The sequence below is a fragment of the Euphorbia lathyris genome, chromosome 7, assembly GCF_963576675.1.
Source record: "Euphorbia lathyris chromosome 7, ddEupLath1.1, whole genome shotgun sequence".
NCBI lineage: Eukaryota > Viridiplantae > Streptophyta > Magnoliopsida > Malpighiales > Euphorbiaceae > Euphorbia > Euphorbia lathyris.
Window position 1 is genome coordinate 30,994,974 of NC_088916.1, and position 10,212 is coordinate 31,005,185.

A 10,212-nucleotide genomic window follows, 5' to 3' on the forward strand; every position below is an offset into this window, starting at 1 on the left:
TAGAATTTCCGAGGAAAAAGAGGAACTAAAAGAGAAAAAGGAGGAGAAAATGCATTTTAATTTGAAGGCAGTTAGGTATAATATCAAGAGTCACGACTAAAGCATGAAATAGCAAATATACAAAAACGAAAAATAAAAAAGAGCAGTCCTATCCTATCTTATATCATTTCCATATACAAGAAAAATACAAGCTTTTTTTATGCTTTCCGTTTCTTCAGTTATATCATCATTGCTTACCTAATTTACACAACTCATCTTAATTATTCAAATTCAGCTTGCTACTCAAATTAACTAACCGTGTATTATAAAATCCATATTCCCAATACGTAATTTTGGATCAATTTCAACTCATAATCATGCCCTAGTGTGAACTATTTCAACTATTCTATGCATTGGTATTAATGATTAGGGTTTACAAGAGAGAAGTTGCATGTATGAAGATGGACTAGGATTAGTAATTGATGACGAGAAATGGGAATATTTGAGATCTGGATAAAGTTATGAAGGTTCAACTTCAATAACGATTAATTGAATTCTTCTCGTTTAGATTGGATATTTGGTTCATCCTTTTAGAAACACATTTCTTTCTCATTAAGGCATCCTAGTCATACTTTAATTAGGAATCCATGGCAGGCACACTTATCTCCTAATTAGACGGAGTTTTGTCTCTTTTAGGATTTTTTCGTAGTCAGATTAGAGTCTATTTGTTTCTATATAGAATACGTCTCTTCACTCCTATATAAATGGTCCCACTCCTCAAAAGGTACACTTTTTCTACTCTTAAAATATTATCATTTACTATTGTTATCTTACTATTTCTCTTAACATTAGAACTGACTTGATTGTCAGAGAGTCCCTTACTGGGATTCGACCAATCTTTCTCTTGCAGGAAAGTTGAGAAGTGCAGAACCAAATCTTCTAAGAAGACTAGCGGATCCTCGAGTGATATTTTTCACCCAAGTTATCATTAGTGCGGTGAGAGTGAGCATCATAGATTATCATAAGTTATACAAGTCTTTTTTTTCGAAAAAGAACACTATTATTCCAGAGGCAGAGTGATCTCCTAGCTCAAAAAGAATCGGAGGACGATGTGGAGTAAAGCAAAATCCATGTCATCACTACGGGGCCAAAATCCAAACATCTAGTAAAGAAAGCTAAGCTGTAAAAAAGAAGTTATCTAAGAAAAAGACGATTCTCTAAATCATCTGTTTTCATCTCTCAATCTTATAACACAACCGATGATTAGGGGACTTAGATGCACCAGAACTTCTTTTATTAGAATCGTGATGTCTAAACAATGATTCGGGAGAATCATGATGATCATATCTCCATCTCTTCGGGGATATTGAGTTTCTTCCTTTAACCGATGGTCGTGGCCTCACCAAAGAAGGTGAGTGATGATACCTCCGATATTGAGGGCTATCAGAGCTTTCTCTAGATCTTCCTCTAACATTCTCAGGCTGTGACTCTATTGAATGATCCTTCTTCTTAGGATATGTCTTTGTGGTGTGATGTCCTGTAGGACTAGCAATAGAACTGCCCCCTTCTTTATTTCTACCAATCCTTCTTGCCTTTAGTAACTCCAAACGCATTGCCTCCATCTGAGAGGCATGCTCAACCCTCAAAATATTCATCGATTCTTGCATGGAGCCCATGTTGTAGATTAATTGCTTTGTAAGGTTATCCATGAAGCAACACTGCTCTAGCTCCAAAGACCCCAGATAAGCCTCAATTTGCTGATCGAGCTCTGGTGTAACAAAGAGAGCCGAGATTGGTTGATTACGAGAATCTAACAAGCCACGATTGCCAGTAGCTGAAGAACTAGGTATATCTTCCACTCTTTGACTGAATGGAACTGGAGAATGAGCAATTGGTTAAACAAATTATGGAGTAACCTGTTGAAGAACAAGCTCAATTATGGGATGTACCATAGATGATTGAACGTAAACCATCCTGCTACGAAGTAAATTCCACGCTCACCGCACCAAAATGTTATCGTGCTTTTGTGTAATGAATCTCCGGTTAGGATTCCGATCACCTGAAAACACAATAACCGTCAGAAAAGGAGCCGGAGACCGACGAACCCTCTCCGATGTTAAAGTCAGCTGATAATCGAAAATATCAAAGACTGAATGAAATATATCAGAGTGGTTAAGAAATTAGATACCTGGATTCTAAGAATACTTCTATTATTTACAGGTAATTTAGAGTTGTTTCTTTGGACACGTGGCGGCTTATGATAGGTCAATGACCCCTATCTTTGCGTGCGAACATGTTTATGAAAGTGAGGAGCATATATTTGGAGTCTAGTGCTTTGATTGGTCCACATGTCTCTCGCAAATACTCATTTAAAGGCTATGTTCGGTCATATTAGGATGACCGAAGCTTTGATCTTAATCCATGTTGGTGTGCCCTAGTTCATAGGCATTGGTTCTTATAAAATGTATTTGTGTCACATTAATAAAGGCATTAATCTAGTTCATTTATATCTTGTGCTATAATATGAATAGAGAATCCATTGATTGATAATCGTAAAACCGTATCCCAAGTCTATTCTATCATGGAAATGATTAGGACCACAGACTTGTATATTCGATGACTGTATGGTAGTAATTGATACTAGCCATAGCACTTGATAAGTCAATTGTGAATATGGGTACATGTTGTATACATGTGACTGGATCGATCCGCCCGAGAAAACTACATGGTGGTTGTGTCATTAGTTTTTCTTAAGTAGGCCTTTAACTGTCTTCAGACCAGATTTCATTATAATATCAATGTGGGATCCGGTTCACTTTGACATACGCCTAACAGGTCTGTAACAGGATGCCAAATACAGGTATGATTGGGTGAACAGGTAAACACATTAGTATTGATAGTGAAGTGATGGAATTACCACTCACATAACAGTGAGATGATATCACAGGCCACTTGATAAGTGAGATTGATAAGTGTGTGGCCACACCCCGATAAGTAGTTTACTTATCTGATTCATTAATCTACTTAAGATCAAGAAATATCATAAACAACAGAGAGGATGACAGCCGCCATGCCTCTAGTTTATAATATCGATATTAAATGGTAAAAGACGTTAAGAGATAACTACAGGGTCTCTGCATCTTTAGACTGCTGAAACTCTGTCTTAGTTAGGGGCAGTAATGGTTTGCTAGAACCCACTTACTGTCTGTGAGCCATAAGCCCACTGCTAGCTAAGGACAGTCCCATAGGATCGTGCACATCGAACATCTGAGTTAGAACTTATAGAACGGTACGTTGGAGAGATAGAATTAATTGATTAATTGACAGTAAAATGTCAAGGTAATTAATTGGTGGTTAGTTAATTGATTAATTGATACTTTGTATCAAGGTAATTAATTAATGGTCTTAAGTGTTGAGTATTTAATTGATTAATTAGTTTGCGCGATGTAATTAATTAATTTGTAAATTAATGAAATTGCATTCGGTGAATGATTAATTAGATCAATACGTTAATTTATTAATTAGTGTTATTCATTTAATTGGGGTAATTAAATTTAATCTAATCATAATTAATTGCATAGAATAAATATTATTGGTATTTATTTATGTAATTAGATTAGGATTGGATTAGTTTTGTAATTAACCAATTAACCCTAAACCAATTAGGTTTAGGAATACACTATATATATAAATTAAAACACTAAAACCCTAAGCTAACCTAATACATATTCGGCCAAAAAAACATATTTGCTTGGCTAAGCAATAATTCAATTTCGCCTGCCACTATCTAAAAGGTGGAGGAAACTTTGGCAAATTACATAATCTCTCCAGTTCATCCTCCGTTCTTCGGCTAGCACCGGTTTTAGCTCGATAGCTGTTCGTGCACCTGACTAAGGAGATCTTACTACTTTGTGGATTCTTCAGCCGTCTCTAGAAGAGACAGTCCGGGCAAGTTTTTATCCTTAAAAGGATCCAAAAGGTTTTATTCGATCAATGGTTAACGGACAAAGATCAAGCTATAAGGGATTAGAAATAAATTTTAAACCGCAATTCCGCTGCGCTACAGTTGATTAACTGGCATTAATCCCTAACAATCCAATCTTCGGTCGAGACTAACCTTCCTCCTTCTCTTGAATGGGCCAGGGCCCATCTAAAATCCTTAAGTCATGCTAGACTTTCTTGACACAAACTCAAATAACTTAATACCATAACACACTTGATTAGACAGAGATGATATAATTGCTGAAAAAGTGTGTCACATGGCGTGCGGCAAGATGATATGTTGTGCTGACTTATATTTTGTCTGTTGACCAAGCTTAAAGAGATATGACATGCCGTGTAACCTTATGACACACTGTGTTAATGTGTGTATAAGGACTCTGCTTGCAAAAAGTTAATTCAAACGAGGTGTGGATTGTGTGACACAACTGTCTTGAAGTTATAATTTCATATCAAAACTCCTTGATTTCTCATACTGGTTCAGTCAAATTCGCCAAACAGTTCACAATCCGAGATTTGACTATTTTGTACCCCTTTGGAGACAACTTTTCTCAAAGTCCTACAAATTTGGCCTTTTGTCTGACTTCTCCATACGACTTGCGGATTTCATCAAATGTCGTGTTGAATTTTTCACACGACATGTTGATGAACTCATACGGCGTGTTGCCACCTTTTCTGGTATGATTTTAGTCTTAGGTTTGAAGCCCACTTATGCTAGTTTTGTCTTTTCTTGATCCTTTACTTTTTTACATGTTATGTCCATATAAATGCGTCCCTAAAATAAGATTATTAATTATGGCCCCCATTCATTGATTTTTTATTTTATTTTATTTTATTGCAAATAGAAAGTGACCGAAACTAAGTGAAAGTGGTTGAAAGTGAGTGAAATTATATGAAATTGAATGAAAGTGAATGAAAGACTTTCTATTTGACAATTTATTTCAAAAGTGCATGGATTAAAACATTAAAACGGACTAATCACTTAAAAACATATCGTAAAAGATTCAAATGATAGGAATAAAATGTCTAGCTAGTTCACAAAGATATGAAAACCATTTATTAAACATGAATTAGTTGTGGACGCATACCTAACAAAAATCTGTCTACTTTTATAATGGATTTAAATACGTAGAAATACAGTAAAAAATGACAAAGAATAATGAGTGACACTACAAACACACCCAATAAAATGTAGTAAATGAAATGGATTGGTGAATTGGAGAGCACTATAAGAGTAAAGAATTAGGGAGTGTGCATTCCACACGAAAACCACCATCCCTCCATTATTTTTATGATTTCCACTAATTATCATTATGCTTTCTTTAATTCTTTCTCCCATTCAATAGTTTGGTCTTTGCCTTTGCTTCCAAAAGTATCCTCTTTTTGGGGATAAAAACAGACCTAATCCGATTAAAGCAAAACCAATGATGTTGAGATCTCCTACCATGCCTACTATCATCAATTTCTACTTAATTTAGTAAATTGGATTTGCTAGCTTCTTTTTTTTATTACCTGCTTTGATACTGAGTTGCGCTCCACTCAGCTCCTTTGGTCAGCTTCATCTTTAAGTATTTGTTCTGAAGATGACTTTTCTTATATCACACTGAGTTGCACTCCGCTCAGCTTGTGCTGTGTTCTCATGCTGACTTCGTCCTGTCTTACTTTTTGATTCTGTTTTCATTTATACTTATACTCAACATTGAACAAACATATTAGTACAATTAAATCAAAGCACTTAAATTTAATTGTCCCTTAATCATGGATTAACTTAAATAATTTTGTCAAATCAAAATCATGTGGAAATGTGTTTCAACAAACTCCCCCATTTTGATGTTGGCAAAATATTTAATTAATGGAACTCAGTTTTGAAATTCCCCATGATTGAGTTATTTTTCATTCTTCTGAAGTTACTCCCCCGTAAGGGTTGCATCTATTAACTCTAAACCTTCTAAGATTTAATCGAGTAAAATTAAGACATGCTTATATTGACTAAGTTCAATTCTAGACCTTCCAAGATCTAATTCAGATGAGCCTAAGCCAGCTTTCAGAAGAGTTCAATATTTGGAACATATTTTTACTCAGTTTGATACACGGTCAGTTTAGGTATCAGAGTTATGAAGAGTTATATCAGAGCTTATTTAATCATGTATCAGAGCAAATGAAAAGATATATCAAAGCAAATGTGTACTGAGTATATTTTACTTGTATGTCCCCTTTTTAGTTTTGTTTGTTTGTTCGTTTAAGACAGATCAACATATAGCACAATAAGTAAGCATCACATATAGATAAGTCAGTTTTGAATGAAAAGATGCTTAAAATAGATAGATTGTCAGTATACAAAATACGAAAGAACATGCCAGATAAACTACAAGTCAAGTACTAAAACTAGACAATCTTATTTCTTCCTGTTGACTTGAGCTTGGTGAGCAGGATTAACTTTGCCTAGCCAGCTTCGTGATTGAGTCTTGCTTGGGTTGTTGAGATTGAAAGGTTGTCATGACACTCAACAAGTCTTTGAGACTCTTGATTTCTGATAGAAGCTGAGTGACAGAAGATATGTGTTGAGGCTCAACATGCGTAGACCCAGCATCATCAGCATAAGCTTGGTTAAGATCCTGGAGTAGGGATTGAGCTGAGTCAATGATTCTGCGCCCAGACTCAGTTGCATTCAGGTAAGCATAAGTTGCATCAGGAGTTTGCTCAGCGGCCGGAATTTGAGTAGCACCAGATGGTGGAGGAGTATGGTGCTTTCCAGAACCAGATGGGCCAGCTTGGTCACCAGCTGGACTTTTGTTCAGGTCAGCATCAGGAACTGACTGTTCATCATTCTGCGAAACAGGATTAGGAAGAGGTGGATCAACAGAGATATTGGCTTGCCCAACATTGGTCTGAAGTTGAGTTGGTGCAGGAGGAGGCACTTCAGAGCCAACTTGGGTAGGATTTTTCTTTGCTTGCTCATTGTCTTGAGCAGCTTGGACTTCGAGCTCTTGCTCGGCAGAAATTGGATTTTCAGGAGTCTTGGCTTGTTCCTCAGCTTGAGAAAAAGTGGCTTGCTTTTCCTCGATTTGGTCCAAAGTTGGTTTAATGGCAGTGTTGAAGAACTGGAACTGGAGTGTGGTAAGGTCAGAGATTGGTTCCCTTAGTGGAGAATTGTCCAGAAGATCAATAACTGGAGATTTTTGAGCCTTTCGTTTGAGGCGTTTGCTTGTGCTGACTTTTGGAGGAGAAGGATCAGCAGGAATGGAGTCAAGTGACTCAGAAGAGGAGTTCAGTCCAATGTCAGTATTGACTCCTTCCTCAACCTTGTCCTGCACAAGCTGCTCAGTTTGAGTCTCAGTCTGCTCAGCATCAACTGTTCGGTTTTCCTCAGCAGCAACATCCTTACTTAGCTCAGCATCATCTGTCCTTTCAACATCAATCTGACCTTCATCATTACCCTGTTCTTCTTCTTGATCAACAAGAGGTTTCTCAAGATCGATATCTTGACTTCTCACAAAGTGTGAATCTTCAGAGATTACATAGTCAAGAGACAGTGCATTGATTGGGTTCAGATCAGATGTTTTCTTCTTCTTCCTCAGAGGTGTCTCCGGAATTTCCTCACTTTCGACTTCCTCAGGCTCAGCTTGCCTCTTCAGTTTTTCTGCTGACTTAGGTTCATCCTGACCTTGCTCAGCATCTGCTTTCTTTGCACTTGATATTATTCTCAGCTTCTTCAGAACTGTGTTCACATCCTTTGCGGACTGGTCAGCTTTCCGCTTTTTGTCCTGCCGAGTGCGGTCAGCAGGTTCCTTGCTTACCACCACTGTCTTTCCTTTCCTGGTGGGCATAGCTTGTGCTCCTCCCTCAGCATTACCTGCTTCCTCATTCTCTTCAACAACCCCCTTTCCTTTCTTAGACTTGAGGGGTTGATTGTATGCTAACCCAAACAACAGTGCCGCTGTGATCTCAGTACCCCATGACTCAGCTTCACCAACCGTGTTTATCTGTTGGTCTTTAAGAATTCTCGTGATGAGGGAGCCCATCCTGAGTTTCCCAGTACTCCGTTGGAATGCACCGACAAGAAATACGGGCATGTTGAGTGGTTTGTAGGTCAGCATGTGCCAGATGAAGTTTTGCTCGAAATTGGAGGCTGATGAGGCAGAATTGACCTTAGGGAATATGAAGTTGGTCAGGATGTAATGAGCCATTTTTTGATCATGACCCATACATGTACTGGCTATTTCTCCTTTGTGAGTCGTCGGTTTACAGAACTCAACAGGGTAGTCAAGTTTGACGTTTGTGGTTCTGAATTCTTTTCCTTTGTTTGGCAGCTTTAGCAAAGTTGCTAGATAGGATGGGGTTATGGTGATGTCTTTGCCTGTGACCGTGGTGACTAGATGGTCGGCGTTGTCCTTATCCACTTTGAGATTGGAATAAAATTCCCTTACTAACCGGGGGTAAGTTTTACCGGACAGAGAAAAGAATTCTGACCACTCGTTTTTAGAGATCCATTCGCAAAACGGTTTTTCAGCTGTTACGAAACTTGGTGAGAACCACCGACAGCGAAGTACTTCATAATTTTTTACACAGTTGTAAACCTGAACAAATTCCTTTTCCTCAGGTTGCTTGTCTTTCTTTTCCTTCTTCTTTTTCTGTTTCTTGGATGGAGTTGCTTGGTCAGCTCGAGGGTCTTTGCCGGAGGTGCTGACCTTAGATTGGTCATGCTGACCATGACCTTGAGACTCATTTGAAGTCTTTACGTATTCTTACTCAGTGTGTGACGAGGGATTTTCATCAGAGCGGTTGTCGTCGTAACCGGCACCAGAGATGTTCTGAGAGTCCGACATGATTTTCTCAGGGATTTTCGAGAGGTTTTGAGATTTAGAAAGAGAGAGATGGAAATCAATTTGCCAAGGATTTCGAATGTAAAGAGCAGTTAGTGGGAAATCATCCACTATTTATAGGGGTGTCGAGTTGATCCGATACGTTTGAAGTAGCCGTTTTACCTCGAGATGATCAAACGACAATAATCTGGCATTTATGACACAATCGGCGCATGTGTTTTCTAATAATTGCGCTTACGTCATCCTAGGTGGCTATTTAATATGCATTTTAGCATTTATTATGCATGAGAGTTTTACTCGGTTTCGAGAAGCCTAATCGTTTGAGATTCTAGGAAGTCAATTTTACATAGAAGGAATGTTCGCGTGCTTAGTAACTCAGCTTACGTTAATCACTCAATATGTATGTCTACTCAGCATGGAGTGATATAGTTCATATTTAGCTCAGCATGTAATAGTTACTCATATAGCACAGATCACTCAGCATGGTAATCACTCAACATTCAATTCAAACATATAATTTTAGTGAAGAGGATTAGACATACCGATAGCTTCCCTTAGTATGTTAAATTGCTCACGAGCCAAAGGCTTTGTGAAGATATCAGCAAGCTATTCATCTGTAGGAACGTAGGTCAGCTTGATCTCACCCTTGAGTACATGATCCCTTATGAAGTGATGCCTTATGCTGACATGCTTTATCCTGCTGTGTTGGATTGGATTTTTGGATAAGTCAATGGCACTCTTGTTGTCATATTTGACTTCTATTGTTTCTGTTTTTACACCATAATCCTCAAGCTGTTGCTTTATCCATAGGACTTGAGCCACACAGCTTCCAGCAGCAATGTACTCAGCTTCAGTTGTTGACAAGGCCACTGATGATTGCTTCTTACTGAACCAAGATACTAGACAGCTTCCAAGGAAGTGACACCCTCCCGAAGTACTCTTACGCTCTAGCTTATCTCGTCCATAGTCAGCATCAGTGTATCCAATGAGTGTAAAGTCATTTGTATTTGGATACCATAAACCTGCATTAACTGAGCTCTGCAAATATCTGAAAATTCTTTTTATAGCTATAAGATGAGATTCTCTGGGGTCAACTTGATATCTTGTGTAATAACATACTGAGTACTGAATGTCAGGCCTACTTGCAGTAAGATAAAGTAGAGAGCCAATCATACCTGATATAACTTGCTGTCTACAGACTTACCTTTTTCGTCAGCACAAAGGACAGTGTCAGTACCCATTGGGGTTGATATGGGCTTACATTCTTCCATATCGAATTTCTTTAACATTTATTTGGCGTACTTAGACTGACTAATGAAGATTCCATTCTTCCCTTGCTTGATTTGAAGTCCAAGGAAGAAGTTGAGTTCGCCCATCTAGTTTGTTTCTAAAGACCCACTTAGTTCCTATG